Genomic DNA, 20,539 nt, shown 5'->3' with positions numbered 1-20,539 from the left:
GATATTTCATATGTTTTCTTAAACGACGTCATTCGGAGGTTATTATAATTCGCGTTTTTCAACAATTTTTACAAATTTAAATAATTTTTACCCAATATTTTCAATTACAGAATTTTTTTGACAGTTCAATGTCCCAGCAGCTGTGTCGATGCGTCTACCTATATTCTTCTACCATGGCCAATAGCTTGTGTTTGGTAGTATACTAGATTTGTTGCAAATTGTTAAAAAACATACAAATATATTTTACATGCAAGCATATGTTTAGCAAGCATTATTCACTAATTTAAGTGTTGTCAATGTTTTCATTTCCTTGAATCGAAAGTTTGAAGCACATTGAAAAGGGTTATACTCATGATACAATAAGGAGGAAGAATAGCTTCGTAAAACTACAGAAATACAGCCCTGAGGCTATGCCCGCTTCCTATCAGACTCATTCAAAATTATATACAACAAGTTGTTTTCATTTTTTCATATTTTCATTTTTAAAATAAGTTAAATAGCGCGAAAAATGAATGAAATGCCGGGATTTTCTCTCAAAAATATGATCCAAACTGTTCAAACCTGCAAGCCGCAATGTACGTTTGTTCCAAACATTGGTTTTTAAAATATTATATTTTCATTTTTCAAAACAATAAATACATATACAAATTTTGGCAGAAGTCAGGCACACTTAAAAAAAAATTGCAATCTGCTGATAGCTCTACCTTACCTTTTTATTGTACCATGGTTATACTGAAATTTAAATTCTATAAAAGTTTTGAGTAAATAAGACGACATCTTGTTTGAATTCAATGTTAGAATCATGGTAGAAGAATATAGGTAGACGCATCGACACAGCTGCTGGTACAATGAACTGTCAGACCAATTTTGGAATGGAAAATTATGAATGAAAAATTATTTAAATTTGTAAAAATTGTTGAAAAACGCGAATTATAATAACCTGCGAATGACGTTGTATAAGAAAACATATAAAACTATATTTATATTTGAAAAAACATTTAAAATTTTTTGACATATCAATGTTCCCAATCGTTGATGCATCTACCTGTATTCTTGTACCATGGTTAGAACCATGGTAGCATGAAGAAAATTGTTCCAAAATGTTTCATTTGTCAAAATTTATACTTGTAAATCCATTATACATATACAAATCAGAGATGGGAACCTGGGAACGCCAGTGAAACATTGAATTGAACCCTTGCATAGACCATGCTGTAATTATAAGGCTCAGGTAGGAAAAATAAAAAAGACCGCATATGTTTCATGGGCCTTGACAAAGTGGATACTCAAACCGTTTTGGACTACAACAGGTCAGTTGATGTTATGAGGCTATGTAGATTACGGCAATGGCGACAGATATAAAAGAATGGTTGAAGGAAACATTGCACACTCAAAATTCCAAAAACGTTTGCTTTTAAAAAATTTCGGTAAACCATATAAGAACTTAAGTATTTTTCTCCGGCTTTTATTCTTTTAGTTTGATGCGTGGTATTTAAGACGGTATTCAAAATAGGCGGTGGCGCTATGCAACTGCAAAATACAAATATAAATTATGTTCCCGAATACTTCGAACTTACCCGAAAATATGTCCTGGAATAAAAAAAAAATAAAATAAATTTACTGCCCGAATTTTGAATTAAAATGAGGCGGGTTGCATACCTTAACTGACCGTGCGGACCGAAAAAACTAAATGAATAAAAGTAATGAAAAGCGTTGCCAAAGCATATATCGTGTTGGTATTGTAACTTAAAACCAATAAAATTAAAGTTTTCTCCTATATATTTTTGCTAACAAGCAATGTAGCCGGTGAAACAAAAACGATCATAATAATAAATAAATAAAAAAATAAATTCCCAAAAGACTACGGATTGTCAGCAGCTACAAGGTTGACCGTTGCGATATTGACGGCCTGGTTTCCGTTTTGACGTCTTGCCAATTTCGAAGGTGCTCAGTCTTTAAATAGTGAGCAGGTTCCTACAGTTGGGTATAGTTTTAGTAAAGGAAGAAAATTTAAAAAAGCTACATTTCAACAAAGAAAAGTCATAAATTAATAATAAATAACGCCATGGCCTTAAAGACATATTAGAAAAATGTTATAGCAAAGAAAACTATATTTGTGAACCTTGTTTGTGTTGTGCCGTCCTTTTGTGTTTGTCTTATACATTTTGACTTCATTCTTATATACATATACATTCTTGATAAAAGAAAACAATCTATAAATAATCAAAAACTAGAGAGAGGTGTTTTTGTTATTCCATATATAGCCATGTTGTCGAATTTAAACCCAATTTAAGAGAGCTCCTTAAATAGGTAAGTACTGTTTCACATTTTTTGGGAACAAGTGACTTCCTCTAGGTTTTAAAATATGTATTGTTTGTGATCATTTGACTTTGTATATGATAACCAATCTGGTGTTAGGAGTTCCATTCTGCTAGAGGACAAAAAAATAAATAATAAAAAAATGTATAGATTACCTAGACTTAAAACCTTTTTTTATAAATATATGTTTTTAATGTTTTGATTTTGTAAAGAAAACTTAAAATGTGTTAATTTGTTTGTGAGTGAGGGGAATTCCCTGGGAAGGTGATGAGGTGAGTGTGTTTAGTGGGGTTTCCAACAATATCAAATGGAGGAACATTGAAAAAAAGGAAGACCGGGAAAATGCTAGAGTAATGACACCAATACTTCATTATCTAAGTTTATTTGTTCGAATTCAAAATATCGGTGTTCACCCTGATGCATTAGAATGGATGGTTGAGAACCAAGAACCAGAGAACGCAGGTCGACGGGATGGTCCAATCTAGCGCCGCCATATCAGGGACAGTAACAATTTTTTTTTTATCGAATTATATTCAGTTCATATACAGATTACATTCAAATTTTCCCATTATTATTTCTATGCTCCGGAACTGCAAGAATGTTCTAAATTTGCAAAGCTAGCCAATTCTTGTTCTGGAACAGAGCATATGTTTACTTGGAGGTTCATATTTTTCTATTAGCAAATTATATTTTCACATTTCAGTTCACACACATTTCAAATCCCGAAAAATAAATAGAATAATTCTGATTATGCATGGAATTGTATGAATATAAAATAATTTTTGAGGAATTACAATTGAAATTATTCTATTAAAAGTTAGGCAAAACTTTTGGCTCAACTTGATTTGAATTCATACGGCCAATAGCTTGTGTTTGGTGGTATACAAGATTTGTCGAAAATTGTCGTTAAAAATATATATGGCATTTTACATGCAATCATATGTTTTGCGAGCATTGTTAACCAATTTAAGTGTAATCAATGTTCTCATTTCCTTGAAACGAAAGCTAATACACAGTCCCCTACTCCGATGACCGACTGATCTTAATATTTTCGAACCACAAACTTCGAATTCGACACAAATTAGTCAATAGAGTATTTTGGGCTATATTTTGGTTTTCAGTGCAGTTAATTCTTTTCCCAATAAGGTTGCACCACAAATTATATTAAATTGATTTATTAACGCAATATATACAAAAAGTAATTTCCTTTCTATATATATTACCTTAAATATCTATATATATAAAAATCAATTGTTGTTTGTTGGTAATGGAATCAGTTAAGAACGGGTGGACCGATTTGATTAAATTTTTGTACAAACATTCGTCATGCCCCGAGTTAGGTTTTTAAAGAAAAAAATATTGACCATGCCTACTTTTACGCCCACTATTTCGATTTATCTAAAATCCTTATATTTGCCAAAATAATGAAGATATCGGATTGAGAATTATTACATGAGATACTGTTGGCTTCCCATCCAACCGTAAGTATTTATTTTGGGGCTGAGGAACACGCCTACTTTTAAATCTGTCTCTCTATATGTAAAAGAAAGTTGTGTTAGTTACTACGCTTATAACATAAAGACCGCCGGTCAGATTTTAACGATTCAGATAAATTCGGAATTGCCTCCTGGCAGGAATGGATAAAATCCAAAAAAATCGCATAAAAATGTGAAATTTTGAACATTTTAATTTTATTTTGACTTTTGAAATGTACAATAGTCATGTTTTATTTTGCATGATTTTTTTCCCATTTTGACTTACTATTTTCGAATGTACATTTGTAGTTTTTTTTTTTTTTTTTTTGGAATTCTAATATGATGTGTAGTTAGTAGCGACAACGGATAAAACTGTTATTTATAGCTTATATGTATTTATTTTGTAATACGAATAATATCATTTCAGAAGAGAATAAGATATGAAAATTCTAAAATCGGGAAAACTCGAAAATTTTTCAATGGAATCAAATTTCAAAATGATAGTACATTCTACAGACAAACTTCATAAGGACCTTTAAAAATTTACCGTTAAAAAAATCAGCGAACCAGTTGAAGATTATTTTTATTTTTTTCAATTCTTTCTTTTTTCTATATTGAAGTGTACATTTCTTACTGTTTTAAATTCTGAATGAATAATATTAAAAATGAAATGAGTGCGTAATACGATGTTAAATGTTGATCTTTCATGTATAAAATTGGCATCTACCTTTCAACTCCAGGGCCTTCAGCTGGAAGATGCGAACACATTCATACAAACAAAAATGACCGAAAAAGCGTTATGGGGTTCACTTCAAAAAGTGGACCTGCTTCTTTCATATGACAATAATTCGTCCAATGAGAACTCAAAATGCAAAATACATTGGGACTGCAATCCGTAAAATACTGACTATAAAGGACGCAAAATAGTAGAGCGAATTCCTTCCAGAAATTTTTCCTAAACATTCAAGATACCTTTAATCGCTTGGGCAGGTTATGATATGGATCATAACCCCCAATAACGGAATAAACCGATTTCAAGTATATTCTACATTTTAACCATATTTTTCGTACTAATTTTGCCTTATGTCGATAATTTAAAAAAAAAACGATCTTTGCAAGAAATGATGACGTTTTAGTATCACCATCATATGATTTAAGGTATTTTCGGGGTCTTGGCCACTTTTTCCATTTTTTGGCACTTATTTGGTCCTCTTCTCATAAAATTTTTATTTTTCGGAAAAGGGCCCATCTTAGTCTTGAGGCTACATGGGGTAAAAACCCCTGGGGTTGAAAACCATCTTACAGATAATTATCCACATAGGCATTTATTTAAGTATAGTCCCCACATTAGCATACCTCCAAGTCCACATTCCCAACCAATGTGTGGTCAGAAAAGAAAATTTGGTATTCTATTGAATTTATAACCCCCAAGAGAATATTGGTTTGGAACGAAGATTTGGGATGTACGTCTATATGAAATGTCAATCTGGGACTCCATCAGTCGGAAATTGTGGCAGAAACATGAAAAAATACGAAATTAGAAAGCAACACGAGACCGAACATTTCTTTAATCGTCATTGACTGTGGCTAAAATCATCAAATGTGGCTAAAATCATCAAAATACCGAATATCGGGGGGTACCGTTATATGGGGGATATACGATATCGTGGACCGATATAGCCCATCTTCGAACTTGACCTGCAGACAAAAGACAGATCTGTGCAAAATTTTAGCTTCCTATCTTTATTCGTTTTGACTGTAGGGTGATTACAACAGACAGACAGATGGACGGACATTGCTAAATCGTCTTAGAATTTTACGCTGATCAAGAATGTATATACATTGTTGGGTCTAAAATGATTATTTCGATGAGTTACAAACGGAATGACGAACTTAATATACCCTCTATGCTATGTATGGTGGAGGGTATAAAAATGTATGGCCAAGAATATGAAAAACGTATTTATTGTAACACTTTAGGACACACATGGTTATACCCTCCAACATACATAGTATGGAGGGTATATTAAGTTCGTCATTCCATTTGTAACTCATCGAAATAATCATTTCAGACCCAACAAAGTATATATATTCTTGATCAGCGTAAAATTCTAAGACGATTTAGCCCTGTCCGTCTGTCTGTTGTAATCACGCTACAGTCTAAACGAATTAAGGTAGGAAGCTAAAATTTTGCACAGATCTCTCTTTTGTCTGCAGGTAGGTCAAGTTCGAAGATGGGCTATATCGGTCCACGATATCGTATAGCCCCCATATAACGGTACACCCAATAATCGGTATTTTGATGATGTTAGCCACATTTTTCAATGGAATTGTCTGAAAATCCACACAAGTAGTTCCTTGTGGGTACATTATACCTCGGCAGAGAATTATCTATATAGGTCCACAATACCGTATGCCCCAATATATCGGTACCACCCATTGTTCGGCATTTTGATGATTTTACCCACATTTTTCAATGGAATTGTCTGAAATTCCACAAAAGGAGTCCCTTGTGAGCATTTTACCCCCTCAAAAAGAATTGTTTATATAGGTCCACGATATCGTATATCGTCATTCATCATTTTTCAATGGAATTGTCTTAAAATCCACACAAGTAGTTCCTTCGAGTACTTTACCCCCTGAGAGAGAATTGTCTATACAGGTCCACGATAACGTACATCCCACATATAACGGTACCCCTCGATATTCGGTATTTTGATGATTTTACCCACATTTTTCAACGGAATTGTCTGAAAATCCAGTTCCTTGTGGGTACTTTATACCTCGGCAGAGAATTATCTATATAGGTTCACGATATCGTTTAGCCCCCATATAACGGTACCCCCGATATTCGGTATTTTGATGTTTTTAGTCACATTTGTCAACGGAATGGTCACAAGGGGTTCTTTGTGAGCACTTTACCCTCCGACAGAGAATCCTCTATATAGGTTAACGATAACGTATAACTCCCATATAACGGTACCCCGCGATATTCGGTATTTTGATGATTTTAGCTACATTTTCCAATCGTATTGTCTGAAAATCCACACACGGAGTTCTTTGTGAGCACTTTACACCCTGAAACGGAATTGTCTATATAGGTCCACAATATCGTATATCCCCCATATAACGGTACTCCCCTATATTCAGTATTTTGATGATTTTAGCCACTTTTTCCAATGGAATTATCTGAAAATTCACACAAGGAGTTCCTTGTGAGTACTTTACACCCAGACATAGATTTGTCTTTATAGGTCCACAATATCGTATATCCCCCGTATATCGGCACCTTCCAATATCAGGTATTTTAAAGATTTTAACTAATTTTTTAATGAATTTTATTTTTTTTGAAAATTTTCTAATTCGTTCCAAATGGTGGATGGTATTCAAAGTTCGGCCCGGCCGAACTTACTGACTTTTTACTTGTTTTTATATAGCCTCCACCATATTAACTTTGTCATTCCGTTTTTAACTCCTAGAAATACTCATGTTTTAATTACGCTATCTTTGGAACGAATTGAGATAGAAAGCTACAATTGAACACAGGTGTATTTTGCCAGTAGGAAGGTTATAATTGGCCATGTTGGTCCACGTTTTCCTATAGCCCTCATATAACGGTGCCAACCTATTTCGAAGTGTTTCAAATTCGCATTGGAAGATCTTAATGAGTACTACATGACAAAAAATCCCGTACTCAGGTTCACGTCTTCGTATATCCCTCATATAAAGATACCTCTCGATCAACTCGATCAAATCAAATTTCGTAATGGCTACTACAACCTATGACTTAAAATTGCCCGTGAAGGTCCGCGTCTTATTCACCGGAATTGTTTAAAAATTACTTATGAAAAACCACGTCTTTGTATAGCACCTATAAAAGGGATTCCATTTTTCTACGGATTTTTTGAAAATTTTTAAGTACCTTTGAAATGGTGGAGGGTATTTAAAGTTCGGTCCGGACAAACGTTGCTGCTTTTTTACTTGTTTTTCTTTTATTTGTTTTCTGCGCACGTGTGAACATGCCAAATTCAGCTGACCATGAGAAATTTAGGGTCTATTTCAATATATTTTGACAAAATTTATTTTTAGTCCGAATTCCGCCATACATTTCGAATTTAATTTAAATCGGCCGAAAATTGTTACGTGTCCTTTTAAGCGGAGCCAGATCGATGGCTCTATATCGCCGACTAACTCTGCCGACTCTCTTGGGGCAGGTTCCATCCCGACATCTCTAGCACAGTTAAAAAAAAAAAAAATTTAAAAATCTAAAAATTTAAATTTTGATTTATTTTTATAAAAAAAAAATTTTTAAAAATTTAAAAATTTAATTTTGATTTATTTCATAAAATATAATTAAATTTATATTTATAAATTATTTGTCTACTATATTTAATTATTTAGTACACAATCGATTTGGTCTATTCCTATCGATAATTTACTTTAACTTCTCCCATCAAAACTCCGGACTCCGGGTTCAGGGTCAAACTTAGCCGCCCACCCGACCATAGTCATCCTACCGATTTTTCCTTGATGACCCCTATTACCGCTGGAAGTACCACCACTCACCTCATATTCCTTTCCCTCCTTTCCTTTTCAGTTAAACTATCATATTTCTAATTGTCTAAAGATTCACATTATATTTATTGAAAAATGTTGATTTTATTTTATGATTAGGTATCCTTTTTCCTTAATTATTACTATTTAAAACTAATAAAAAAACTGAGAAACAATAAAATAAATATAGAACAAAAAATTAATAAAATATAGTTTGATGTTCTCCTTTTTTATAGTATCTTTTCTCTGACCAAAGGAATGTCGAAAGGTTCTTCGAACCAAATAAAAGAAGTCTTGATAAACAGAACGATTGACCGACTGGTCTATTAGAACCCACAATACTTTGCAAAACTACGTCCTTATCAGTGGACAATGCTCAATAAACTCCAATACACTAGATTTCCTAATAGAGCTCTATTATAGACAACCTATGGCTTAGGATCAACTATATCGCCAGATGCACAATTGTGGTTCCTAATGTGAAACAAATACGACGTAAACTAGACGAGGGAATTTTAGGCACAAAAAAGTATGCCCAAAAAGGAAACGTTATCATTTACACTCAAATAAAAATAGTCAATAAAAAGTAAAAACAATATGCAAAGCAAAATATAAGTAAATCATACAATACGTTATACACTTAGAAGCTAAAGATAATTTATGAAAATTATTTTCTTTGACGATTTTAACTGGTTATGCTTATTGATCTCATTCAGTCGTCACATAACCAAATGCCAGTCTTTTTATACGGGACTGACTGTGGCAGAGATACTTCGGCGAATTATAACTGTTATACTTATACTCGGGCACAAAGTTATATATTCTCAGGTAAAGTTCTGGTACTGAGCTTTTGCAAAGTTTTTGTCAGCTCCGTAAGGTAATTGGCAATACTAATGTCCTACCTTTTTTCCGACTTTTTACTTGGGTAATCTATTTTAGTGGCTATATTTCCTCTACGACACTTCCGTCCAACAAACAAGGTTTCTGGTGGCCTAAACGAAACAAACCATGTCTTACCATTACTCTATACTTATTAAACGCCGAAATCTGCATATCAACTTCTTCGTTCGTAAGACATTGTTTTCTTATTTTACCTTTATCTTAATCAAATCAATGTTCGGCAGATATCGCTTTTATTATATTTAAATTCACTTTATAATTTTTCAAAAACTTTGTACTTTATTCCTACATAGAAGTTAAGGTTTCTCACTCAGCACCAATACTTAAAATCACCTGTTGATGGCTTCTACATCGCAACACGTGGATAAAGTGCTGGGTTTTTTAAAGTATCCCCCTGCAGAATCCTCCCATTAAATGGTCAGCATTTCAACTACCTAAATTAATGGCATGGCTAACCCTTACCACAATTAAAGGTTACCCGCATCAAGTGTCTGTTTTACAGGCATGGCTAACCATTGCCGTCATTTGAAGGTTACCCTCAGCAAGTGCCTTTTTCATGAATATACACACAAGGCCCAAAAAAACTTAAAATGGGCTCAATTATTAAGGTGGTTAGAGGCTTCCACGATGCAAAAATATGTCTCTCCAGTACCCTCCACGCAAAATTTTTTTTTGCTTGGGACTTAGAATTTGGTGGTTCCGCAACAAAACTCCAGGGCTGGTGTTGAATAAAGTCAGGACTGGTGTGCGGATAAAGCTATGTTATGATGTAGTTGCGTAATTCCAACGTGGGGAACTCTCACGCCCTGAGTTTCTAGCCGGGCTCTACAGCTTAACTAGACTTTAGGGAAGTATACATGTTTAACTCTCTCACTATTACAATTTTAATTTTTGGAATTCATTTCAGGACTTCTGTTGGGATCTTTGTGCAACATCTGTGAGATAGGAAAAAGTTTTGGTCCCAGGTAAGTCGTTGAGATCATCACTTAGCTAGATTAAGGTATACAAATTTATCCACACACAGGGACAAAAAATATACATGTTACACCCAGGTACTTCATCGGTAGTGTATCACAGATATAAAATAATACTGCCTATAGATACTTATTTATGGATATGGACAAGTACAACATATATTAAGCCTATTCTTATTTCTAATATTGCACTTATCATATCACAGAATTGTCCATATTGCATTAATATTTTATGTCTTTTACGTGATAAACTCCAATACTTTTCCCTTGCAAATTCTCCAATTCGTACATGTTTTGACCTACGGGCTTGACGACCCGACATTTTATGAACTTTTTACAGAATTTTGCATTTATGTTTTTTGAAAAATCCGACAATACATTGTTTCAAGTGTTTGTTTTCTCTTTCGAGACGAGCTTAATGATCTGAAATTTGCAGTGAAAAGGAAAGCCAGATAGACACTGTCGCACACTCACCACTATGCGACGCGTTTCGCCGTTGGTTAAGCGGCTCATCAGGCATATTTGATGTGGATGATGGCTTACAAGGGCCGTTCTCTGGAAAGTAGTATATATTTCGAACTTATTGCAAATTAGCATATGCGAATTATACACTAGAAACTCTCCAGGTTCGACTCAAGTTCTATTGGAAGATCTTTTTTCACAGCAACGTTTTGTTTTTTGTAGTGATGGATTTTTTGTCCACAACAACTACATTGCTTCCAATGCATACACTTGTTTTAGTGCTGCTTTAGGAAGACGGGTTAATGGCTCTGAACGTAGAGACGGCAACTTCTAGTTGGCTGCACACAGAGGTCCGCGGTTCAAATCCCACAGCCAGGCTCGGCTGAATTTTTGAGTTTTGCCTTGTTAAGGCGAAGATCATATGTTTTATGATTTAAGTGTTTGTTTTCTCTTTCGAGACGAGCTTAATGATCTGAAATTTGCAGTGAAAAGGAAAGAAAAAGAAAAAAGATCTGCCAATAGAACTTGAGTCGAACCTGGAGAGTTTCTAGTGTATAATTCGCATATGCTAATTTGCAATAAGTTCGAAATATATACTACTTTCCAGAGAACGGCCCTTGTAAGCCATCATCCACATCAAATATGCCTGATGAGCTGCTTAACCAACGGCGAAACGCGTCGCATAGTGGTGAGTGTGTGATAGTGTCTATCTGGCTTTCCTTTTCACTGCAAATTTCAGATCATTAAGCTCGTCTCGAAAGAGAAAACAAACACTTAAATCATAAAACATATGATCTTCGCCTTAACAAGGCAAAACTCAATACATTGTTTCTTTGGTACACTTCCTGTACCGGTCGAAACTTATCACTCGCGCTCTTTTGTTGTATTTTTCCGAACTCTTCTCAAATGCATTGTGTAAATTTTCCTTAATTGTTTCCCTTAAAATTTCGAGCTTTCCCGGTCTATTCATTGCCTTTAGTTCATGATCAGTCAGTGACGTCAATTTTCGGGCTAACTTGTAGTCTTTCCCACTGGAAAACATATGAAAACCAAAAAGTGCGAAATGGGGAGTTACACTTGTTGAGGAATGTATCGAATTTCTGAGGGCACACTCTATTTCTGTCAAATACATATCCAATCCTTATGATCCTTATCAAGGTAAGTCTTAATTGCATTTATTACCGATTGGTTGACACGTTCGGAAGCGTTGGATTGGGGTGAATACACTGCTGTTCTTATATGGCTGATTTGATAACCTTCGATTAGGTCCTTAAAGGTCTGGGATGCAAACTGCGCCCCATTATCGCTGTGGATGACCTCAGGTACGCCGAATTTGTGAAAAATTTCCTTGACGAGGAATTTTGCTACATTTCTTGCAGTGGCCTCTTGCATGGCTTTAAGAAATATAAATTTGGTGAAGTTATCCACAACGATAAATATATAAGCATTCCCTCTTTTGGACCTAGGATACTTCCCGAGGAAGTCCACATATACTTTTTGAAAAGGTCTATCAGTTATCACCTCCTTTCCCATACTCGGCATCATGTGTTGGTTACTAGGTTTTGATTCTTTGCATAATTGGCAATTTCTTACATATTGCTTCACTTGCACGGTCATTCGGGGCCAATAGTAAAATCTTCGAACTCGTTCTAGAGTTTTTACCATACCCCCATGTGCCGCCGTAGTTATGTCATGAGCATTTTTGATTATTTCATGAGTAAGGCCTGAGGGAATTCATAGCTTCCATCGGACCTCCTCATCCTCATCTTGACCCGGAAATACTTTCTTATACATGTACCCATTTTCTATTTCCAGATCGGGTAACATGTTTTTATTTTCATCCATATTTTTGATTAATTCCCTGTACTCTTCACTTTCGAACTCCGTAGTCTCAAAATTTAACATTTCCCCAGGAGTAATCTCATTAACATCGAGCGTTGGTGCTCTGGAGAACATATCGGCAACCAGGTTCTCAGTTCCTTTTCGATGTTCTATGTTAAAATCGAAGGCTTGTAATTGTAACGACCACCTAGCTAACCTTCCAGTCAAGTCTTTCAAGCCCATCAGCCATTTTAGTGAGGCAAGGTCAGTTATTACGGTAAATGACATTAGTTCGACATATGGTCGGAACTTTTTAATCGCCATAACTGCTGCCAGACACTACTTCTCTGTCACGCTATAATTGCGTTGACAGGCATTTAACTTTTGGGAATAAAAAGCTATTGGATGTTCTTCATTCCTATCATTTATTTGATATAACACCGCCCCTATGCCATATTCGGACGCATCGCATTGAATGTAGAAATGCCTCGCAAAATTAGCATGTCGAAGGACCGGGGCGGATTTTAAGGCTTTTTTAAGGTTTTCAAAAGTCTGCACCGCACCATCATTACTCTCAAATTTCTTACCCCTTTTAAAGTATCTGTGAGGGGAGCGGAAATTGTGGCAAAGTTTCTAATAAAACGTCTATACCTACAATGAAACCCAGGTATCTAAGTTCCCTGAAACAGAACTGGGACTTGTTTAACCCAATCGTCAGATTCGCCCTCTTGAGGCATTCTGCAACCTCTTTCAGTAATTTCAAATGATTTTCAAACTCCCCCGATATTATAAGCAGATCATCTAGATAAATGAACACATTTTCTTTTAGATGTGATGGTATAACTTTATCCATAAGCCTACACAAGCGTTGAGCCGCATTGCAAAGGCCGAAAGGCATTACCCTAAATTGGTATAAAGGGCGACCTGGGACTGTAAACGCTGTGTAGGTTTTTCTCGTGTCATCTAGTTCGATTTGCCGGAAGGCGTATTTCAAATCGACACTGCTTATATAATGGGTTTCATCGATTGAAATGAATGCCGTCTATGTTTTGGAGCGGGTATGCATCCTTTACTGTTAGTTTATTCAATTTACGGGCATCCAAGCAGAACCTGTTCTTTCCGGGTTTCCTCACGACTGTGGTCCTATTACTCCATGGACTATTGCTTTCCTCTATCACATTTAGACATAGCATATTGTCTACTTCCTGATAGACAATGGCCTGTACCGCCGGAGAGATCGGATAATACCTGTCTTTGACCGGTTCAGCACCCTCGACGAGCTTTATAGAATGCTTCTCCAGGCTAGTCGAAAAGGTATCGAAGCCCCTGATTACCTTGTCCAACTGTTTTTGTTGTTCTTTGGACAATTCGTGAGGGTTTAATTTGTAAATATCTCCGTCGATAATGTATTTTTGGAACTGTTCTATTTTCATCTCCTCCACTGGTATTACTTGGGGGGCTAAATTATACACTCTCCAAAAATCTACCCCTAAATACAATTCCTGCTCTAGGTCGGGACACAAGTAAAATTCCATTTCTTTCTTAACGTTATTATAACTTATATTAATAATTTTTCCAATCAATCTGTGTTGACTTCCTGTGGCGGTTTTTATATTAGAGAATATCGGTTTTAAGTCGCAGTCTAAACTTTCTATTAGTTCCCTACAGCCCTTTTCCAGTAAGCTTACTGAAGCACCGGTGTCCAGCAGGCCCTTTAATTTATGACCATCTATATCGATTTCCGCAAAAGGTCTGGGGTCATGTTGGGTTCTAGCCCTGCTAATTGCTTCACTAATAATTTGATAATTTTTTCGTTTCGAATTAAATTTTTCCCCTACTTTCGGAATTTTTTTATCTGACTTTTGTGTGGACATCCAAATATCTTTTGTCTCACTTTGACATAATTTTCTTTTCGTTCATTCACAGATAAATAGTGTCTCATACCCGGGATAATATTAATGTTACTTTTTACTTTTTTTAGGCTGAAACGTTTTACCACAGGGATGTCTAATTCGGACGGGGTCTCCCTTCCTGATCCCCGCCCTTGTTCCCATTTTCCTGCTGGCACATTCTACATCTGGGGGTAGTAGTTCCAGGGTTGCCGCACTTATAACAGAATAATTCCCTAGTCGCTTCCTCACAATCGCGGAAAAAATGTCCTAATTGCCTGCAATTCCAACAGGTTAGTTGGGGTTTTACTTGCCTGTTGTACTGCATATCAGCCAATTCTTTCAATTCACCCTCCTCTTGTTCATCCGAAAACCTAACATGTCAGTCGGTTTTCCCGCCTTAAAAAGTTCCTCTCGGCCTCAATACACTCCACTCTTAGCTGTTCAACTGATGACACTTGAATCGGATATACAATTGTTCCTATACCGTCTGTAACGTTTTTCTTCAGAATTTTCATCATGTCACATTCCGAGATAGGTTGCACCAATTTGGCTCGAACTTGACCCATTGCATGAAAAAAATTGTCTACCGATTCGTTGATTTGCTGTTTCCTTTGGGCAAGTTCCGTGAGGATTTCAAAATTTGACTTAGACGATTGGTATTGGCTCAAAATACTATATTTAAGATGGTCCCAGCTATGGATTTCATGCGTCTTTTGTAATAGCCAATACCAAGACTCAGCTCTACCGGACAATATAAGGGTAAAGTGTCTTATGACTTCCGACTATGGTATGTTATATTGCTTTTGATAATATTCCAATCGGTAAACGAACTCTTCAACTCCTAAACTGTTGGAACCTCCATCAAACGTAAGACCCAATTTATTAAGTCGAACTATACTAAACTCTTTTCCAGTCTCCATGGTTACCGTCCTAGTGTGCGAACCATTTGTTCCGCCATTATTTGAACTAGACGATGTTGGTGCTATGGACACCTCTTTAGGTTTTGTCTCATTTGGCCGCCTTTCTGGACGAGTGTCCGTAGACGGGAGCGCTGTGATTCCCCCATGGTTTAGCATTCCATTGGATTTACGTTCAGGTGTGTTGCTGACATTTCCACCCTGTTTTCTCAAAAGTTGGTCCATTGCGGATGTCAAGTCCCCAAGTGTCTTTCTTATATCACCCATCTCGGACAGAACCCTTTTAATGGATGTTTCTAAGACCTTAATCTGTTCAGGATTATGAACAGTTCTCTGGGTCTCCGACCCCTCTCCAGCCCCCTGAAGATATAAAGGACCTAAGGCATTGGACATCGGGGCTCTCGAATTAATGGTTTGAGAAAAATCCTTAATTTGCCCCTCGCCATGCTGGTTTTCTTCTGCCATTTTTTCTAGATTTTGAGATTTCTGCTGTTTTTCTTCCAAGATGTTTATGGTCCTATTCAAGTCAAATAAAATTGGCCTATCTCTTTTTCTTCTTTTAGATTTGGAGCGAGTCTCCCTACTCATTACCCTTGGTCTCTATATTTTTTATTTTTTTACCACAAAGACTTTTTAACAGGTATATAAAAACAACGAAGTATCTCTAAAAAAAAAACAATTTCTTAAATCACTTTCTAGAATCAAATTTCAAAAGTAAAAAAATTTTAAAATGAGAGTAATTTTTTTTATAATCCTTTAATCTCTTTTATATGTATAAATTTTTTTATTAGGAGGTTTATTATGATGAGGTGTGGGGTACGCGGTTTTTTGGCTATATCCGTCGCTATGGTTGTGATGGTACATTCAACTACTACCAAAAATACAAAATAAATTGAAAATGCAAAACGTTTGATTTGATATATGCACTGATTCCATACTTCATCAGATATTAGTTTATATATTTTTAGGTACAACGGTCCTCTAGACTCCTCCAGAGCGGATACCCAGACATATAAACTGGATCACTACCAAACATACTGCTAATTCTATAACTTTTGTTTTATCTAGGATGGTCAGTGCGGATACTCTTGTTAATAATCTAAGAGGTATGTCACCTTTTATCCCCAGTTTGTACTTGTCATTGCCTCTATTTCTCTGACTTATCCATTATCAGTGGTTGTAGTACATCACTTTCTGGCCCATTGTCCAGAATGGCTACTACATTCACTGATTTGTCTATTCAGATTCCAAGAAACTAATGTTGGTCTTTTTCTCTTTTTATTTAGTTGGCTATTGCTAAGTGTGTTGATGACGTACACTTCCTATATTAATACACCGCAAGGGTTTCTTTGGTTTGGGCGCCATATTGTTACGTGTCCTTTTAAGCGGAGCCAGATCGATGCCTCTATATCGCCGACTCTCTTGGGGCAGGTTCCATCCCGACATCTCTTGCCCAGGAACGCACACAATCGATTTGGTCTATTCCTATTGATAATTTACTTTAACTTCTGCCATCAAAACTCCGGACTCCGGGTTCAGAGTCAAACTTAGCCGCCCACCCGACCATAGTCATCCTACCAATCTTGCCTTGATGACCCCTATTACCGCTGGAAGTACCACCACTCACCTCATCTTCCTTTCCCTCCTTTCCTTTTCAGTTAAACTATCATATTTCTAATTGTCTAAAGATTCACATTATATTTATTGAAAAATGTTGATTTTATTTTATGATTAGGTATCCTTTTTCCTTAATTATTACTATTTAAAACTAATAAAAAAACTGAGAAACATTAAAATAAATATAGAACAAAAAAATTAATAAAATATAGTTTGATGTTCTCCTTTTTTATAATATCTTCTCTCTGACCAAAGGAATGTCGAAAGGTTCTTCGAACCAAATAAAAGAAGTCTTGATAAACAGAACGATTGACCGACTGGTCTATTAGAACCCACAATACTTTGCAAAACTACGTCCTTATCAGTGGACAATGCTCAATAAACTCCAATACCCTAGATTTCCTAATAGAGCTCTATTATAGGCTTAGGATCAACTATATCGCCAGATGCACAATTGTGGTTCCTAGTGTGAAGCAAATACGACGTAAACTAGACGAGGAAAGGAAACGTTATCATTTACACTCAAATAAAAATAGTCAATTTGGATAAAAAAATAAAAACAATATGCAAAGCAAAATATAAATAAATCATACAATACGTTATACACTTAGAAACTAAAGATAATTTATGAAAATTATTTTCTTTGACGATTTTAACTGGTTATGCTTATTTTGATCTCATTCAGTCGTCACATAACCAAATGCCAGTCTTTTTATACGGGACTGACTGTGGCAGAGATACTTCGGCGAATTATAACTGTTATACGTAAATTCGCTCGGGCACAAAGTTATATATTCTCAGGTAAAGTTCTGGTACTGAGCTTTTGCAAAGTTTTTGTCAGCTCGGGTGTTTCCTCTAGGTGGCAGTGGGCTATGCGCCGTAAGGTAATTGGCAATACTAATGTCCTACCTTTTTTCCGACTTTTTACTTGGGTAATCTATTTTAGTGGCTATATTTCCTCTACGATACTTCCGTCCAACAAACAAGGTTTCTGGTGGCCTAAACGAAACAAACCATGTCTTACCATTACTCTATACTTATTAAACGCCGAAATCTGCATATTACCTTTCTTAATTGCTGGTTCAATAATGCGTCTGAGGATAAAATTGGGCTTTGACCACTTTATATATAACAACACCCTGCGATAGTCACCTATTTTACACGATAAAAAAATTCAACTTCTTCGTTCATAAGACACTGTTTTCTTATTTTACCTTTATCTTAATCAAATCAATGTTCGGCAGATATCGCCTTTATTATATTTAAATTCACTTTATAATTTTTCAAAAACTTTGTACTTTATTCCCACAGAGAAGTTAATGTTTCTCACTCAGCACCAATGCTTAAAATCACCGTTCTCTGGTTTTAACACTTATTTATAAGCTTAGAGAGAAAAAATGGCAGCTTTCCATTAACCGACATATTGATCTATCCCTTATTGTTATCCTTCTTTTGTCCCTAGTATTTGTCCCTTTCACTGGGCGGTACCCTTATGCATAGGTTTTCCTCTTAATTCAGAAAGCTTTCAATTATTTGGTCTCCACCAAGAATGAATATTCCGCCATTGTGCTGATAATAGGTGTGTCTGGTTACTTTTCCTGCAGGAATTATCCAGCAACATCTTTCTGAGAGAGTAAGGTAGTGTTATTCTCTTTTGCAAGCAAATTGCGAAAAGTAAACAGACGGTATTCCTGCAGAAATTTGCAACTAATCAGCTGATTTGTCAAAACAAACCAATTTGTCCCCCATTAAAAGAATTAAACGAAAGGTACCACCACCAATTTCACAAATTTTATAAATAAAAAGGAAATTGACAATAAAATGAAAATTTGAGCAATAAAAGGAAGATAGATTTGATGTGTTCCGCGAAATCCTTTAAACCTGTTGCTAATGGCATTTGTCTAAAAATGTTGGAAATAGTCTTTTATTTTCTTATTACATATTAATATTTATGTTTTTCACATTTTGTAAAGTTGTTCTTCAAAAACAATTAGTCTTGCTAATTCCAAAACAATATTTGCAAATTAAAATCACAAAAATAAATAAATAAACAATAGAAAACATCTGATTGTATGTCGATGAATGAGAAGAAGAAGAGTTGCAAGAGATTGCAAGAAGAAATTTGTCCAGCAAGAATTTGCAAACTCTCACTGAAAGAACTGTCAAAATCTCTCTCCAACCGCTCTTTTTTGCAGAACTTTCGGGTTAACAGACGACTTCCAGTAACAATTTGTAACAATTGTTACAAATTTTAGGGTAACCAGACACACCTAATACATTGTTATCAAAACATTTCGTTGGCAACGCGATAGTCTGCTGTCAAATGACGAATAGAAGAATGTAAACAAAGAACAAAAGGTATTTTAATAACCGAGCAGCTGCGGCATTCTTCGTATACGTCCAAACAAATATTATCTTTATTTTTACTAATATATATTTTTCTTTTCGTTTCAGGTTTTGCCGCATGTTGCTGTGTGAAGGAAGCCCCACAAACTTTTGGTAGATCAATTCTTCATTTCTTTAGGAACGTAGATTGTTCTACCGACAGAGGTTGATGGTTCTATATGGATAAAGTACTGCGTTTTTTAAAGTATCCCCCTGCAGAATCCTACCATTAAATGGTCAGCATTTCCACAACCTAAATTAATGGCATGGCTAAACCTGACCACAATTAAAGGTTACCCGCATCAAATGTCTGTTTTACAGGCATGGCTAACCATTGCCGTCATTTTAAGTTTACCCTCAGCAAGTGCCTTTTTCATGAATATACACACAACGCAAAAAAAAAAAAAGAACTTAAAACTGGGCTCAATTATTAAGGTGATTAAAGGCTTCCACGATGCAAAAATATGCCTCTCCTAAGTACCCGTCACGCAAAATTTTTTTTTGCTTGGGACTTAGAATTTGGTGGTTCCGCAACAAAATATATATGGGAGCTATATCGAAATCTGTACAGATTTCAATATAATTTTCAAATTTATTTTTGTACCAAATTTGATTAAAATTTGAGATATAAAGCGTGTTTGGTGCATCAAATATATACGAAATCGGCCTTAAATATATATGAACGCTATATCCAAATTTGAACTGATTTCAATATACCTAATTGGTAAATTTACTTTTGGTACCAAATTTCATCACTCATTTTGAATTTTATGGTAATCGGACAAACCTACAGTGTTTGAATAAAATATATAAGGGAGCAATATCCAAATCTGAACCGATTTTTATATAATTTGGCAAACATTTTTTATACCCTCCACCTTGGAAAGGAGAGTATATTAACTTTGTCGTTCCGTTTGTAACATTCCTAAATATTCGTCGTAGACCCCATAAAATATATATATTCATAATCAGCATAAAATTCTAAATCGATGTGACGTTGTCCGTCTGTCTGTCTGTCTGTTGAAATCACGGTACAGCCCACATTATTTGACGTAGAGCGTCAAAATTTAGCAGAATAATTTGTATTGTGTCAAAGATGGTTGGTATTGAAAATGAGATAACAAAATTTTCTAGAGGTATCTCAGTTTTTAATGCTTTATCTCCAGTTTAATTTAAAACAAGTAAAATAGCAGCTAAGTTTGGCCGGACCGAACAGTTAATAA

The 20,539-nt window shown here is 35.4% G+C and overlaps 2 long non-coding RNA genes across 8 annotated transcripts in view; both read left to right on the top strand.

The window, feature by feature from the left end:
* LOC109614093 (uncharacterized) overlaps window positions 1–17,096 on the top strand; it is a 50,130-nt gene extending 33,034 nt beyond the window's left edge. Inside the window, exons 6-7 of one of the 7 annotated variants that reach the window (XR_009343429.1) lie at window positions 16,268–16,420; window positions 16,601–17,096. This is a non-coding gene — a long non-coding RNA (uncharacterized LOC109614093). The remainder of the gene's footprint in view (window positions 1–16,267; window positions 16,421–16,600) is intronic. The other 6 variants (XR_009343428.1, XR_009343431.1, XR_009343430.1 and 3 more) reach the window with 6 other exon arrangements.
* A 2,182-nt stretch (window positions 17,097–19,278) lies between these two features.
* Window positions 19,279–20,012, top strand: LOC105262289 (uncharacterized). Its single transcript, XR_891735.3, has 2 exons — window positions 19,279–19,323; window positions 19,386–20,012. It is a non-coding gene; the product is annotated as an uncharacterized LOC105262289 (long non-coding RNA).
* Window positions 20,013–20,539: the final 527 nt, after the last annotated feature.

Source organism: Musca domestica, unplaced genomic scaffold (genome assembly GCF_030504385.1).
Source record: "Musca domestica strain aabys unplaced genomic scaffold, Musca_domestica.polishedcontigs.V.1.1 5, whole genome shotgun sequence".
Taxonomy (NCBI): domain Eukaryota; kingdom Metazoa; phylum Arthropoda; class Insecta; order Diptera; family Muscidae; genus Musca; species Musca domestica.
The sequence above is the reverse complement of the archived record's forward strand: the minus strand, read 5'-3'. Positions and strand labels throughout refer to the sequence as shown.